This window comes from Cryptomeria japonica, unplaced genomic scaffold (genome assembly GCF_030272615.1).
Source record: "Cryptomeria japonica unplaced genomic scaffold, Sugi_1.0 HiC_scaffold_24, whole genome shotgun sequence".
Lineage (NCBI taxonomy): Eukaryota > Viridiplantae > Streptophyta > Pinopsida > Cupressales > Cupressaceae > Cryptomeria > Cryptomeria japonica.
The window spans coordinates 1,520,001-1,537,500 of NW_026728846.1; the positions used below are offsets into that span (position 1 = coordinate 1,520,001).

The window sequence follows — 17,500 nt, forward strand, 5'->3', positions numbered from 1 at the left end:
CTCACAATGGCCCAAGGCCAGAGATCGGACTGCTACGATTTACCCCAACAATCATCGTGCCACTCTTCGCAGAGAGGTGATAGACGCCAACGAGCCCGCGCATAGCAATCGAGGTGTAAAAAGGGCGTTGAAGGCAGGAAGCCTGGACGAAAGAGGCTACGAGGTCACCTCGAAGCGGTCTAAGAATCGGGCGCACTTGGGGCGACTACCAGTGCCAACCCCTTATCCCGCGGTGCGTCCGACACACAGAAATTTCCAAGGCGGCCAAGGAGCCTCCCCGCATAGCAATCGGGGTGTGAGGTTACGGATGCAGCATTGATAGCAATCGAGGTGTGAGGCGAAGGATGCAGAAGTGAGAGCCGAGGGATGTAGCAGAGATAGCAATCGGGGTGTGTGATGCAGAAGAGATAGCAATCGAGGTGTGCGGTGGGAAGGGCCCAGCAGCCAGAATGCATGAAGCGACGGATGAAGCAGTGATGACAACCGGGCTGTGAGGAGAGGAGGGATGCAGCCAAGAAAGCAATCAGGGCTCGAGGCAAGGGATGCATCAAGGATAGCAATCATGTTGTGAGGCGAGATTCCAAAGGCTAAACGTGAGAGGCTGCAGGGTCGACTCAGAGAGGTCTATGCATGTGAGAGGCTGAAAGCAAGGTCGACTCGGAGCGGTCTATGCATCGGGCGCGCTTGGGGCGACTACCAGTGCCAACCCCTTATCCCGCGACGCGTCCGACAAAGAGAACGTTCCAAGGCGGCAGAGGAGGTTACCAGCCGAAGGATGCAGTAGCAATAACAGGTATAGTTCCGCGGCGGCCGAGAAGACTCACCGCATAGGAATCGGGATGCGAGGCGAGGGATGCGGCGGGAAGGCCCCGACGGCTAAACGGAAGAGGCTGCAGGGCCGCCTCGGAATGGTCCAAGCATCGGATGCGATTGGGACGACTACCAGTGCCAACCCCTTATCCCGCGATGCGTCCGATACACAGATAGTTCCAAGGCGGCCGAGGAGCCTCACCGCATATCAATCGGGGTGCGAGGCGAGGGATGGGGCGGGAAGGCCCCAACGGCTAGACGGAAGAGGCTTCAGGGCCACCTCGGAATGGTCCAAGCATCGGACGCGCTTGGGGCGACTGCCAGTGCCAACCCCTTATCCCGCGATGCGTCCGATACACAGATGGTTCCAAGGCGGCCGAGGAGCCTCACCGCATAGCAATCGGGGGTGCGAGGCGAGGGATGGGGCGGGAAGGCCCCAACGGCTAGACGGAAGAGGCTTCAGGGCCGCCTAGGAATGGTCCAAGCATCGGACACGCTTGGGGCGACTACCAGTGACAGCCCCCTATCCCGCGATGCGTCCGATACGAAGATGGTTCCAAGGCGGCCGAGGAGCCTCACCGCATAGCAATCGGGGTGCGAGGTGGGGGATGCGGCGAGATGGCCCCAACGGCTAGACGGAAGAGGCCACAGGGCCGCGTCGGAATAGTCCAAGCATCGGACGCGCTTGGGGCGACTACCAGTGACAACCCCTTATCCCGCGATGCGTCCGATACGAAGATAGTTCCAAGGCGGCCGAGGAGCCTCACCGCATAGCAATCGGGGTGCGAGGTGGGGGATGCGGCGAGATGGCCCCAACGGCTAGACGGAAGAGGCTGCAGGGCCGCCTCGGAATAGTCCAAGCATCGGACGCGCTTGGGGCCACTACCAGTGACAACCCCTTATCCCGCGATGCGTCCGATACGAAGATAGTTCCAAGGCGGCCGAAGAGCCTCACCGCATAGCAATCGGGGTGCGAGGTGGGGGATGCGGCGAGATGGCCCCAACGGCTAGACGGAAGAGGCCACAGGGCCGCCTCGGAATAGTCCAAGCATCGGACGCGCTTGGGGCGACTACCAGTGACAACCCCTTATCCCGCGATGCGTCCGATACGAAGATAGTTCCCAGGCGGCCGAGGAGCCTCACCGCATAGCAATCGGGGTGCGAGGCGAGGGATGCGGCGAGATGGCCCCAAAGGCTAGACGGAAGAGGCTGCAGGGCTGCCTCGGAATAGTCCAAGCATCGGACGCGCTTGGGGCGACTACCACTGCCAACCCCTTATCCCGCGATGCGTCCGATACACAGATAGTTCCGAGGCGGCCGAGGAGGTGGGGGATGCAGCGAGATGGCCCCAACGGCTAGACGGAAGAGGCTGCAGGGCCGCCTCGGAATAGTCCAAGCATCGGACGCGCTTGGGGCGACTACCAGTGACAACCCCTTATCCCGCGATGCGTCCGATACACAGATAGTTCCGAGGCGGCCAAGGAGCCTCACCGCATAGCAATCGTGGTGCGAGGTGGGGGATGCGGCGAGATGGCCCCAACGGCTAGACGGAAGAGGCTGCAGGGCCGCCTCGGAATGGTCCAAGCATCGGATGCGCTTGGGGCGACTACCACTGCCAACCCCTTATCCCGCGATGCGTCCGATACACAGATAGTTCCAAGGCGGCCGAGGAGCCTCACAGCATAGCAATCAGGGTGCGAGGCGAGGGATGCGGCGAGAAAGCCCCAACGGCTAGAGGGAAGAGGCTTCAGGTCCGCCTCGGAATGGTCCAAGCATCGGACGCGCTTGGGGCGACTACCAGTGACAACCCCTTATCCCGCGACGCGTCCGATACACAGATAGTTCCAAGGCGGCCGAGGAGCCTCACCGCATAGCAATCGGGGTGCGAGGCGAGGGATGCGGCGAGAAGGACCCAACGGCTACACGGAAGAGGCTTCGGGGCCGCCTCGGAATGGTCCAAGCATCGGACGCGCTTGGGGCGACTACCAGTGACAACCCCTTATCCCGCGACGCGTCCGATACACAGATAGTTCCAAGGCGGCCGAGGAGCCTCACCGCATAGCAATCGGGGTGCGAGGCGAGGGATGCGGCGAGAAGGACCCAACGGCTAGACGGAAGAGGCTTCGGGGCCGCCTCGGAATGGTCCAAGCATCGGACGCGCTTGGGGCGACTACCAGTGACAACCCCTTATCCCGCGACGCGTCCGATACACAGATAGTTCCAAGGCGGCCGAGGAGCCTCACCGCATAGCAATCGGGGTGCGAGGCGAGGGATGCGGCGAGAAGGACCCAACGGCTAGACGGAAGAGGCTTCGGGTCCGCCTCGGAATGGTCCAAGCATCGGACGCGCTTGGGGCGACTACCAGTGACAACCCCTTATCCCGCGACGCGTCCGATACACAGATAGTTCCAAGGCGGCCGAGGAGCCTCACCGCATAGCAATCGGGGTGCGAGGCGAGGGATGCGGCGAGAAGGACCCAACGGCTAGACGGAAGAGGCTTCGGGTCCGCCTCGGAATGGTCCAAGCATCGGACGCGCTTGGGGCGACTACCAGTGACAACCCCTTATCCCGCGACGCGTCCGATACACAGATAGTTCCAAGGCGGCCGAGGAGCCTCACCGCATAGCAATCGGGGTGCGAGGCGAGGGATGCGGCGAGAAGGACCCAACGGCTAGACGGAAGAGGCTTCGGGTCCGCCTCGGAATGGTCCAAGCATCGGACGCGCTTGGGGCGACTACCAGTGACAACCCCTTATCCCGCGACGCGTCCGATACACAGATAGTTCCGAGGCGGCCGAGGAGCCTCACCGCATAGCAATCGGGGTGCGAGGCGAAGGATGCGGCGAGAAGGACCCAACGGCTAGACGGAAGAGGCTTCGGGTCCGCCTCGGAATGGTCCAAGCATCGGACGCGCTTGGGGCGACTACCAGTGACAACCCCTTATCCCGCGACGCGTCCGATACACAGATAGTTCCAAGGCGGCCGAGGAGCCTCACCGCATAGCAATCGGGGTGCGAGGCGAGGGATGCGGCGAGAAGGACCCAACGGCTAGACGGAAGAGGCTTCAGGGCCGCCTCGGAATGGTCCAAGCATCGAACGCGCTTGGGGCGACTACCAGTGACAACCCCTTATCCCGCGACGCGTCCGATACACAGATAGTTCCGAGGCGGCCGAGGAGCCTCACCGCATAGCAATCGGGGTGCGAGGCGAGGGATGCGGCGAGAAGGACCCAACGGCTAGACGGAAGAGGCTTCAGGGCCGCCTCGGAATGGTCCAAGCATCGGACGCGCTTGGGGCGACTACCAGTGACAACCCCTTATCCCGCGACGCGTCCGATACACAGATAGTTCCGAGGCGGCCGAGGAGCCTCACCGCATAGCAATCGGGGTGCGAGGCGAGGGATGCGGCGAGAAGGACCCAACGGCTAGACGGAAGAGGCTTCAGGGCCGCCTCGGAATGGTCCAAGCATCGGACGCGCTTGGGGCGACTACCAATGACAACCCCTTATCCCGCGACGCGTCCGATACACAGATAGTTCCGAGGCGGCCGAGGAGCCTCACCGCATAGCAATCGGGGTGCGAGGCGAGGGATGCGGCGAGAAGGACCCAACGGCTAGACGGAAGAGGCTTCAGGGCCGCCTCGGAATGGTCCAAGCATCGGACGCGCTTGGGGCGACTACCAGTGACAACCCCTTATCCCGCGACGCGTCCGATACACAGATAGTTCCGAGGCGGCCGAGGAGCCTCACCGCATAGCAATCGGGGTGCGAGGCGAGGGATGCGGCGAGAAGGACCCAACGGCTAGACGGAAGAGGCTTCAGGGCCGCCTCGGAATGGTCCAAGCATCGGACGCGCTTGGGGCGACTACCGTTGCCAACCCCTTATCCCGCGATGCGTCTGATACACAGATAGTTCCGAGGCGGCCGAGGAGCCTCACCGCATAGCAATCGGGTTGCGAGGCAGATTATTGGGAAGGGAACCCCCTGGGATGCGGCTCAAGCAGTGCCCAAAGGGACTGGAATGCGGAATCACATCGAGAGACCCAAATGCTATACGAGGGCTCAAATCGAATTATCGATTTGGCCACGACATGGACGCATCGGAACGACTACCTTTGCCGAACCACTCGCAATTGCATCCATACCGAAACCAATAGACATTTCCGTTAGAGCCCTCGCATAGCATTCGGGAATCTCGCATGCCCCTCTAAATCGACCAATGCTGGCGCTCAATGAAAATCCGAGCGCTACCACCGTTCGAGCGCCAGCATTGGTCGAGTTAGAGGGGCACGGGGGAGAATGCTCCAGTCAACACCTCCCCTATATAAGTTATTTGTCCGATTCTCGCACAACCGTAGTCTGCCTCGTCGAATCAAACAACGGTCCCAGATTCCGACTTCCGTTCCGTAGAGACCCAAAAGCTAGATGGAGGCTCGCAAGAAAGAGAGTCGGCGCATAGCAATCGGGTTTCTCGAACGTTTAGGGACCGAGCTCACTTGCGGATAGGGCAAAATCCGCCAAGCAACCCAAAAGCTAGACGGGGGCTCGAATCGAATCGCCTAGGCGGCCACAACAACGACGTGTTGGATCGACTACCAGTGCCAAACCATTCAGCAAGACTAGTCTGTGTCGAGGCCGGATAGAGATTCTCAGAGAGCGCCCGCATAGCATTTAGGAGACCTGCCGCGTCCCTCACACTCGACAAATGGTGGTGCACGTTTATAAATCCGAGCGATCCCAACCCTTTCAAGCACCAACATCGGTCGAGATAGAGGGGCACGGAGGGGGCTGCGTGAGACAACACAGTCCCCTATATAAGTTATTTGTCCGATTCTCACACATCCGAAGAATGGTCATCAAATCGGACAACAGCCCAAACTTCCGACTTCCGTCCCAGAAAGCCCAAGAGCTATCTAAAACGTTCATGGCCGGAACTCGATCGCGGCTATACCAGTCCGCCAAGCAACCCTAAAGCTAGACTGGAGCTCTAGTCGAATCACCTCTGTGGCCATTGCAAGGACGTGTTGGAGCGACTACCATTGCCGAACCATTCCGCAGGTCGAGTCCATACCAAGGCCGCATAGAGATTCACGATGAGCTCCTGCATAGCAATCAGGAGACTTGCCGTGTCCATCACAATCGATAAATCCTGGTGCAAGATTTTTGCATCCGAGCGCTCCAACCAGTCGAGCACCAGCATCAATCGACATAAACGGGCACGGGGGGAGGATGCTCGAGAACACTACCTCCCCTGTAACGGGTCCAGAGTTTCAACCCGTTCGGCACCGCCTTTAGACCTTGCAAATAGCTTGCAAGTAATCTAATACGGACTACGCCTTCACCAATGCCGCCTCAAACAAGACTTATGCGGAATATAAGTCTAGACGACGCCAATGAGTGCAACGCGGCACTCCAATGGACTTAGCTCTAGGACTTCTCATCCAGCGAGTCACCTCAAAAACTAAGCTAGAGAACTTCCCAACCTATGGGTCACCCTCAAAGAGATATCCCTGCGTCCAGGGTTGGACTTGTGGCCTACACGAGCTGACCTCATGAAAACCTCCTACGTACCCACAATCGATGTAATCGAAGTGTCTCAAAGTCACACGTAGTTCTAAGGTTAGCTCGCTGTGCCACCAGCTCGCAACCGTTTCCATGTCTATCCTGGCGAGGTCCCAGACCTCCCATTCTTAGACACGGTGATTACTCCTCGGATCATGTCCCGGACATAATCCTACACCACACTGGGAATGTCCCTATGACATCCCGCAGCCCAAGAGCTTCTCGAATGACTTATGCGAGAACCCACGCATAGCATTCCATCCAACACGGTATCAAGTCTTGCATCCGACGTATCCATGAATGCTTTGCAAATCTTTCATAACCAACATTGTTCTCAAGTAATGCATCCTCAAGCCATTGCGCACTTAAGGATCGGAAGACATAGAGACGTGCCAGGGGGAGACACGCTCTAGAATCCATTCTAGCTCGGGTCAGATCTCAAAGGTCGTGACATCCTCCCCCACTTAAAATAAGCGACGTCCTCGGCGCTTGCAACACCGAACTTCCGGGTTACAAAGTACTTGCAAAGTCACTTCACTTTGACTCGAATCACAAAACATGACACCAACCAAATCCGGTCCATAAATGAACACTCGACTTAAGATTCCATCCAAGTCGACTCGGATCCACTCGGGTCCATAACCTTCCCCAAGTCCAACTCGTGAAGCTATGTTCCCTTCAAGCTCTTGGTAAAGACCAATTGTGCAATCAAGGCGATCCTGGGGACGTAGATTACCAATCCACTTAATCAGACACCACCTCACTCAATGAAGTTGAAGAGCCTAACCCTTCTCTTGCAAAACCAAATCGTAAGGCCATATCTAACACCCAATCAGAATACCCATTTTGCAACGCCTTGGGATCTTGAGTACCACCAAGACATCCACAAGACTCAATTTAGTCCTAACATTATTAAATAAATCATCCTAGCTTAACCATCACCAGATAGCGGAGTAGCTCCAGACTAAATGCCCCCCATTTACCTTCCACGTACTCAATCCGCATGACAAGCTCTTTTCGGTTGGCTTGATGTACTAGGCAACAACAAGCACAACACCTTGCAATTCGGCTACCTCATAAAACCCAACATTCCATGTCAAGTCGCACAAAACCCATTCGTGCACCAAGATTGCAACACACGAGGGAGAACATACCTTTATTGGGTAACAACTCAACTCATGTTAAGATAAGCTCAAGCACCAAGTGCATGCTTATTTTAAACTCAACCGAGTAAAGGGTTAAGCATCTCTATTAACAAGAAATACTAACCAAATATCACCCAACAAGGACGCTCCCTTTTTAGCGGTTCCAATACCCAGGTCCGTTTGAGCATTGAATGAGCTTCATACCGCACTTCGATCTCGAGTTATGGATGCCTAAGGAACCACCCTTAAAGTTCTCTGACTTCCGCTTAAGAAAAGTAGCTCGACTCTAGTCATAGATCAGAACGCTACATTAAGGGGCTTCCCCAACCTTTGCATCAACAAGGGTCTAAGGAATCCCAGATCATACGCGACCCACATGCAACTCGCTTTCGCTCCACTATGCTAGTTCACCGAAATCAACTCTCCCAAGTTGGGCACCCAAACTATCATCGAATCACACTCTTAAACGACACACCAAAGTCATATAACAAAAGGTCACCGAGACCGTTTCATCATATCACTCCTCTAATACTAGCTTTACCGAAAAGACAAGTATCAGAGTCAATGATGAATCTGCTCTGATACCAGATGTAACGGGTCCAGAGTTTCAACCCGTTCGGCACCGCCTTTAGACCTTGCAAATAGCTTGCAAGTAATCTAATACGGACTACGCCTTCACCAATGCCGCCTCAAACAAGACTTATGCGGAATATAAGTCTAGACGACGCCAATGAGTGCAACGCGGCACTCCAATGGACTTAGCTCTAGGACTTCTCATCCAGCGAGTCACCTCAAAAACTAAGCTAGAGAACTTCCCAACCTATGGGTCACCCTCAAAGAGATATCCCTGCGTCCAGGGTTGGACTTGTGGCCTACACGAGCTGACCTCATGAAAACCTCCTACGTACCCACAATCGATGTAATCGAAGTGTCTCAAAGTCACACGTAGTTCTAAGGTTAGCTCGCTGTGCCACCAGCTCGCAACCGTTTCCATGTCTATCCTGGCGAGGTCCCAGACCTCCCATTCTTAGACACGGTGATTACTCCTCGGATCATGTCCCGGACATAATCCTACACCACACTGGGAATGTCCCTATGACATCCCGCAGCCCAAGAGCTTCTCGAATGACTTATGCGAGAACCCACGCATAGCATTCCATCCAACACGGTATCAAGTCTTGCATCCGACGTATCCATGAATGCTTTGCAAATCTTTCATAACCAACATTGTTCTCAAGTAATGCATCCTCAAGCCATTGCGCACTTAAGGATCGGAAGACATAGAGACGTGCCAGGGGGAGACACGCTCTAGAATCCATTCTAGCTCGGGTCAGATCTCAAAGGTCGTGACATCCCCTATATAAGTTATTTGTCCGATTCTCAAGCAGCCGAAGTCTGGTCATCGAATCGGGTCAAAGACCACAACTTCCGACTTTACCCACAATGCAAGTCATCGAATCGAACATCGGCCCCCGAGTCGGACTCCATGCGTATGTCAGGTCATCGGACCCAAATTCCGCCTTCCTGCGCATGGCGGGCCATCAATATCAACTCGGTCATCGGACCCAAACTCCGCCTTTTTGCGTATGGCACGCCTTCAAATCGGTCATCGGACCCAAATTCCGCCTTCCTGTGCATGGCGGGCCATCAACATCAACTCGGTCATCGGACCCAAATTCCGCCTTTCTGCGCATGGCACGCCATCAACTCGGTCATCGGACCCAAATTCCGCCTTCCTGCGCATGGCAGGTCATCGGACACAAATTCAGACCTCGCCAATATGCCTACGTATCGAATCGGTCATCGGACCCAACTTCCGACTTCATCCATACTGTAGGGTCTTTGAGGTTGGCGCGGTGCGCTCAACCCAGGGAGTCGACCCATCGAAGCATACACCTCCCCTATATAAGCTATTTGTCCGATTCCCACACCTGTGTAGTTTGCACCTCTGACCAGGACATCGACCCCAACTTCCGAACTCGACTGCAACGACGGCACCAGCGCCTTGGTGCGCACCTTGCGACGCACAGTCCCAACATTCGCCTTCCTGCACATGGCAGGTCATCGGACCCAAATTCCGACCTCGCGAGTATGCCTACATATCGAATCGGTCATCGGACCCAACTTCCGACTTCATCCATACCGTAGGGTCTTTGAGGTTGGCGCGGTGCGCTCAACCCGGGGAGTCGACCCAACGAAGCATACACCTCCCCTATATAAGCTATTTGTCCGATTCCCACACCTGTGTAGTTTGCACCTCCGATCAAGACATCGACCCCAACTTCCGAACTCGCCTCCAACGACCGAACCAGCGCCTTGGTGCGCACCTTGCAACGCACAGTGCCAACATTCGCCTTCCTGCACGTGGCAGGTCATCGGACCCAAATTCCGACCTCGCGAGTATGCCTACATATCGAATCGGTCATCGGACCCAACTTCCGACTTCATCCATACCGTAGGGTCTTTGAGGTTGGCGCGGTGCGCTCAACCCGGGGAGTCGACCCAACGAAGCATACACCTCCCCTATATAAGCTATTTGTCCGATTCCCACACCTGTGTAGCTTGCACCTCCGATCAGGACATCGACCCCAACTTCCGAACTCGACTAAAAAGACCGCACCAGCGCCTTGGTGTGCACCTTGCAACGCACAGTGTCAACATTCGCCTTCCTGCACATGGCAGGTCATCGGACCCAAATTCCGACCTCATGAGCATACCTACTAATCGAATCGGTCATCGGACCCAACTTCCGACTTCATCCATACCGTAGGGTCTTTGAGGTTGGCGCGGTGCGCTCAACCTGGGGAGTCGACCCATCGAAGCATACACCTCCCCTATATAAGCTATTTGTCCGATTCCGACACCTGTGTAGTTTGCACCTCCGCTCAGGACATCGACCCCAACTTCCGAACTCGCCTGCAACGACCGAACCAGCGCCTTGGTGCGCACCAAAAGTGCGCACTTTTGGAGGGCACTTTTCTGCGCTCCAAAGGTGCGCACTTTTGGAGGGCACTTTTTGGAGGGCACTTTTCTGCGCTCCAAAGGTGCGCACTTTTGGAGGGCACTTTTTGGAGGGCACTTTTCTGCGCTCCAAAGGTGCGCACTTTTGGAGGGCACTTTTTGGAGGGCACTTTTCTGCGCTCCAAAGGTGCGCACTTTTGGAGGGCACTTTTTGGAGGGCACTTTTCTGCGCTCCAAAGGTGCGCACTTTTGGAGGGCACTTTTTGGAGGGCACTTTTCTGCGCTCCAAAGGTGCGCACTTTTGGAGGGCACTTTTTGGAGGGCACTTTTCTGCGCTCCAAAGGTGCGCACTTTTGGAGGGCACTTTTTGGAGGGCACTTTTCTGCGCTCCAAAGGTGCGCACTTTTGGAGGGCACTTTTTGGAGGGCACTTTTCTGCGCTCCAAAGGTGCGCACTTTTGGAGGGCACTTTTTGGAGGGCACTTTTCTGCGCTCCAAAGGTGCGCACTTTTGGAGGGCACTTTTTGGAGGGCACTTTTCTGCGCTCCAAAGGTGCGCACTTTTGGAGGGCACTTTTGTGCACTCCAAAGGTGCGCACTTTTGGAGGGCACTTTTCCTGTGCTCCAAAGGTGCACACCTAGGTGAGCACCTTCGACCACACCTTGTAGCACACCAAACTCTGACTTTCGACTTCATCCGCAATGCAGGGTCTTTGAGGTTGGCGCAATGCGCACAACCAGGGGAGTCGACCCATCAAACCCAACACCTCCCCTATATAAGCTATTTGTCTGATTCTCATACATGCGTAGCCTGCAGGAGCAATTAGGACATCGACCCCAACTTTCGGCTTCTAAACGAAAACAAGGTCTTTGAGGTTGGTGTAATGCGAACAACTAGGGGAGTCAACCCATCAAACCCAACACCTCCCCTATATAAGCTATTTGTCTGATTCTCATACATGTGTAGTCTACAGGAGCAATTAGGACATCGACCCCAACTTTTGACTTCTTAACGAAAACAAGGTCTTTGAGGTTGACGTAATGCGCACAACCAGGGGAGTCGACCCATCAAACCCAACACCTCCCCTATATAAGCTATTTGTCCGATTCTCATACATGTGTAGCCTGCAGGAGCCATTAGGACATTGACCCCAACTTTTGACTTCTTAACGAAAACAAGGTCTTTGAGGTTGGCGTAATGCGCACAACCAAGGGAGTTGACCCATCAAACCCAACACCTCCCCTATATAAGCTATTTGTCTGATTCTCATACATGTGTAGCCTGCAACAACGATTAGGACATCCACCCCAACTTCTGAATTCGTCTGCGTTGACCGCACCAAAGGTGCACGCCTTGGTGCTCACCAAAATCCGACTTCCGACTTCTTCTGCTATGCGGGGTCTTTGAGGTTGGCGCAGTGCGCACAACCAGGGGAGTCAACCCACCGAATGCAACACCTCCCCTATATAAGCTATTTGTCTGATTCTCATACATGCGTAGACTGCAGCAATGATTAGGACATCCACCCCAACTTTTGACTTCTTAAACAAGACAGGGTCTTTGAAGTTGGTGCAGTGCACACAACCAGGGGAGTCGACCCATCAAACGCAACACCTCCCCTATATAAAGCTATTTGTCCGATTCTCATACGTGTAGTCTGCAGCAGCGATTAGGACATCGACCCCAACTTCCGAATTCGTTTGCATTGACCGCACCAAAGGTGCACGCCTTGGTGTGCACCCTGGAGTGCACTTTGGTGCTCACCTCGGTGCACACTTTGGTGTGCACCTCGGTGTGCACCAAAGGTGCGCACCTTGGAGCGCACCAAAGGTGTACACTTTGGAGCGCACCACATAGGGTCTTTGAGAGGTTGGCGCAGTGCGCACACCAAGGTGGGTGTTGAGGTGCGTGCCGAGGTGGGTGGGTGCTAGGGTGCGCTCCATGGTGGGTGCCAGGGTGGGTGCGTGCTAGGGTGGATTCCAAAGAGGGTCATAGGGTGGGTGCCAAGGTGGGTTGGTGATATAGTGGGTTCAAAGGTGGGTACTAGGGTGGGTTCCAAGGTGGGTCACAAGTTGGGTGCCAGGATGCGTGGGTGTTAGGTTGGGTGCCAAGGTGGGCTCCTGCGTGGGTGGGTGCTAGGGTGGGTTTCAAGGTGGACGCGAGGGCGGGTGCCAAGGTGGGTAACAAGTTGGGTGTTAGGATGGGTGAGTGCTAGAGTGGGTGCCAAGGTGGGTGGGTGCTAAGGTGGATGCCAAGGTGGTTCACAGGGTGGGTGGGTTCTAGGGTGAGTTCCAAGGTGGGTCACAGGTTCAGTGCTAGGGTGGGTGTCAAGGCGGGTGTCGAGGTGCCTGGGTGCTAGGGTGTGGATGCCAATGTGGGTCATAGGGTGGGTACTAGGGTGGGCTGCAATGTGGGTGCCAAGGTGGGTAACATGCTCGGTGGGTTCTAAATTGGGTGCCAGGGTGGGTGTGCACCCACCTTGCCCGAGGTGGGTGCCAAGGTGCCAGTGTGGGTGGGTGCTAAGGTGGATGCCAAGGTGGGTGAGAAGGTGGGTGATAGGTTGAGTGGTAGGATGGGTGGGTGCCAAGATGGGTCACAGGGTGGGTGCAAGGGTGGGTAGGTGCTAGGGTTGGTGTCAGGGTGGGTGGGTGCTAGGTTGGGTTCCAAGGTGGGTGCGAGGGTGAGTGTCAAGGTGGGTCACAGGTTAGGTGCTAGGATGGGTGAGTGCTAGGGTGCAAAGGTGCCAGGGTGGGTGCTAGGATGGGTCGATGCTAGGGTGAGTGGCAAGGTGGGTCCACAAGTGTCAAGGTGGGTGCCGAGGTGGGTGCCAAGTCGGCGACTGCTATGGTGGATGCCAAGGTGGGTCACGGGGTGGGTGCCAAGTTGCTAGGTTGGGTTCCAAGGTGGGTGCCAACGTGGGTGCTAGGGTGCGTGGGTTAAAGGGTGTGTCACAACGTGGGTGCCAGGATGGGTGCGCACCCACACTGGCCAAGACGGGTGCGGGTGCAAGGTTGGGTTCCAAGCCCGGTCACAGGCTGGGTGCTAGGATGGGTGGGTGCCAAGGTGGGCACCAGGGTGGGTGCACCCACCCTGGCCAAGGTGGGTCACGGGGTGGGTCCTAGGGTGGGTAACGGGGTGGGTACTAAGGTGCGTGCCAAGGTGGGTCATAGGGTGGGTGCCAAGGTGGGCACCAGGGTGGGTGTGCACCAACCCTAGCCAGGGTAGGTCACGGGGTGGTTGTCGGGGTGGGCGTCAAGGAGCCAAGGTGGGTGGCAAGTAGCCAAGTTGCGTGCCAAGGTGGGTGTCGGGGTGGGTGCCAAGGATCCAAGGTGGGTGCCAAGGAACCAAGGTGGGTGTCTGGGTGGGTGCCGAGGTGGGAGCCAGGGTGGGTCCCAAGGTGAGTGCAAAGGTGGGTGCCAGGGTCAAGGTGAGTGCCAATGTGGGTTCCAAGGTGCCAGGGTCAGGGTGAGTGCCAATGTGGGTTCAAAGGTGCTAAGTTGGGTGCGAGGTTGGGTGCGAGGGTGGGTGGGTGCCAAGGTGTGCTAGGTGGAAGCCCGGGTGGGTCGGCATCCCATGGGTGTCGAGTTGGGTGCCTGATGGGTGCTTCTTGTCAAGTTTTAGTCGTCGGGACTCATTTCGAGCCTTAGAGGTCGTTTCTTGTCCGGTTGCCCTGTCTTCGACCTGGGAACCCAATTTTGGTCCTCGGGTCCCATTTTTTTTTGTCTCGCATCCCACTTTTGGCCTGTGGCCTTTTCGGGGTCGATTCTCGTTTTGGGCATCAGAGCATGTTTCTTCTCCTAAAACCCAATATTTGTTTATTAAGTCTCGGAACACATTTTTGTTCTCGTGGACCCATCATGGGTCTTGGAACGCATTTGTGGTCCTTGGGTCCCATTTTGCATCCCGAAACTTGTGTTTTGGTGCTTGATCCCTATTTTGGGTGCCCACCTTGCACCAAGTGCGCACCCGGGGCAAACCGAGCGCCTTGGTGCACCGGGGCAAGATCGAGCGTGCACCCGAGGCGCCCCGAACATGCACCAAGGTGCACTCGGCCCACATGTGAGCGCAGGTCGTTGCGCCCGAGGTGGTGTGTGGGCACCGCGTTGCAGACGGGACACTGCACGCACACGACGCCCCCTCCAGGTGCACGCACGTAGGCCGGGCCGGGTGCACACCCGACGCCCTAGCAAGGTGCGCGCACCCGGGCAGGGCTCACACTTGGCGAACGGGGCGCACTTCGCGAGGGAGGGTGTGCACCTCGACGGGGGTGGGTGGCCGGGGTGGATTCGCACGTGGGTCGCGGTTTGCTAAGTACACACTGCGACAAGCTCATAACGGGTGCGATCATACCAGCATTAGTGCACCGGATCCCATCAGAACTCCGCAGTTAAGCGCGCTTGGGCCGGAGTAGTACTGGGATGGGTGACCTCCCGGGAAGTCCCGGTGTTGCACCCTTTTTTAGTTTTTCGCCGGGCGTCGCAATGCTATTTGAATAAACCTTTTGCCCGTTTGCGTTCTCGTCGGGGCCGGGCCGGGCCGGGGTGCGCTGCCCGCACTACCGCGCGCGCGGGGGCGACACCGAGCGCGCACCCGAGGCACCCCGAGCACACAGGCCACGGTGCAACCCGGGCGTTGTGCGCGCACCCCGGTGCGCCCGAGGTGCTGCGCGCGCACCCAGGTGAAATCGGTGTGCACCTCGGCCAGTGCGCGCTCGGTCGAGTCGCGCACGTTGGCCAAGGTGCACGGTGATGTTTCTTACTCTAAGGTTCCGCACCAGACGCCCGGGACAGGTGAGCGAAGCTGGGCGGGGCCGGGTGCGCGGCCGGGGCAGGTGCACGCAGCTGGAGAGAGCTTTGGAGCACACTTCGGAGCGCACCAATGATGCGCTCCATTCAAAAGTTTCCTGAAAAGGCAAAAAAAGTTGAGATTATAGAATTTCCCACTTGAGAGATTGTAAAAAAAAAAAATTTAAAATGAAGGAAACGCGGGTGCCAAGGTGTGCGCAGCCCAGCCAAGGTGTGCGCACCAAGGCGCCCACCCTGGCGAAGGTGCACGCAAGGTGCGCACCCGAGGCAAACCGGACAATTAACCCAACTTTCGACTTCGCGCGCACCTTGGAGCGCACTTCGGAGCGCTCCTTGGTGCGCACCAATCTTGGGCACCTCGGAGTGCACCATGGCGCCCACCAAGGTGCGCACCCGGGGCAAACCGAGCTCCGACTTCGTGCGCACCTTGGAGCGCACGAAAGGTGCGCACCATGGCGCCCACCAAGGTGCGCAGCCCAGCCAAGGCGTGCGCATCAAGGTGCGCACCCTGGCGAAGGTGCGCACCCGGGGCAAACCGAGCTCCGACTTCGTGCGCACCTTGGAGCGCACAAAAGGTGCGCAACCCAGCCAAGGTGTGCGCACCCCGGTCAAACCGAGCTCCGAATCGTGCGCACCAGAGGTGCACGCCATCGTGCGCACCTTGGAGCACACTTCGGAGCCCTCCTTGGTGCGCGCCGATGTTGCGCACCTCGGAGCGCACCCGGGGAAAACAATGCAATTAACCCGACTTTCGACTTCGTGGGCACCTCGGAGCGCTCTCGGGTTCGCACCTCGGAGCACACCGAGGTGCGCACCTTTGATGCGCTGCCTTCACCAATTTCCAGAAAAGGCAAGAAAACATTGAGAAGGTGTGCGCACCGAGGTGCCCACCCTGGCGAAGGTGCACGCGAGGTGCGCACCCGGGGCAAACCGGGCTCCGACTTCGTGCACGCCGCACCTTGGAGCACACTTCGGAGCGCTCCTTGGTGCGCACCAGGGCGCGCAACCCAGCCGAGGTGCCCACCCCGGCGAAGGTGCACGCGAGGTGCGCACCCGGGGCAAACCGGGCTCCGACTTCGTGCACGCCATGGTGCCCACCGCGGCGAAGGTGCACGCGAGGTGCGCACCCGGGGAAAACCGGGCTCCGACTTCGTGCACGCCGCACCTTGGAGCACACTTCGGAGCGCTCCTTGGTGCGCACCATGGTGCCCACCAGGGCGCGCAACCCCGCCGAAGGTGCACGCGAGGTGCGCACCCGGGGCAAACCGGGCTCCGACTTCGTGCACGCCGCACCTTGGAGCACACTTCGGAGCGCTCCTTGGTGCGCACCATGGTGCCCACCAGGGCGCGCAACCCCGCCGAAGGTGCACGCGAGGTGCGCACCCGGGGCAAACCGGGCTCCGACTTCGTGCACGCCATGGTGCGCACCGCGGCGAAGGTGCGCACCCGGGGCAAACCGGGCTCCGACTTCGTGCACGCCGCACCTTGGAGCACACTTCGGAGCGCTCCTTGGTGCGCACCAGGGCGCGCAACCCAGCCGAGGTGCCCACCCCGGCGAAGGTGCACGCGAGGTGCGTACCCGGGGCAAACCGGGCTCCGACTTCGTGCACGCCGCACCTTGGAGCACACTTCGGAGCGCTCCTTGGTGCGCACCATGGTGCCCACCAGGCCGCGCAACCCAGCCAAGGTGTGCGCACCAAGGTGCACGCGAGGTGCGCACCCGGGGCAAACCGGGGTCCGACTTCGTGCACGCCGCACCTTGGAGCACACATCGGGGCGCTCCCGGGTTCGCACCGGCGTTGCGCACCGTGGTGGGCACCTCGGAGCACACCAAGGTGGGCAGCGAGGTGCGCACCTTTGATGCGATGCCTTCACTAATTTCCATAAAAGGCAAAAAAAAAACGAGATTTTAAAATTTCCGTTTTGAAAGATAGTGAGAAAAAGGGAATGCTGGTGCCATCTTGAGCCCGCCCTGGTGCGCAGCCCAGCCAAGGTGTGCGCACCAAGGTGCCCACCCTGGCGAAGGTGCGCGCCCGGGCAATTAATCCAACTTCCAACTTCGCGCGCGCCAGGGTGGGAGCGCACCCAACAACCGGGCCTGGGAAGAGCCAATGCGAGAAACCCCACCAAACGCTCTGACAAAAAAAGAGGGGGCGCTCCAGTAACCCCGCTTCGGAGCGCACCCTGGGCAAACCCAGCCAAGGTGCCCACCCCGGCCAAG

General features: G+C 57.7%; 1 non-coding gene across 1 annotated transcript; it reads left to right on the top strand.

Annotated features, from left to right (window-relative positions):
* The first annotated feature begins 14,810 nt into the window (after positions 1-14,810).
* On the top strand, positions 14,811-14,929 carry LOC131861143 (5S ribosomal RNA). Its single transcript, XR_009360220.1, has one exon. It is a non-coding gene; the product is annotated as a 5S ribosomal RNA (ribosomal RNA).
* Positions 14,930-17,500: the final 2,571 nt, after the last annotated feature.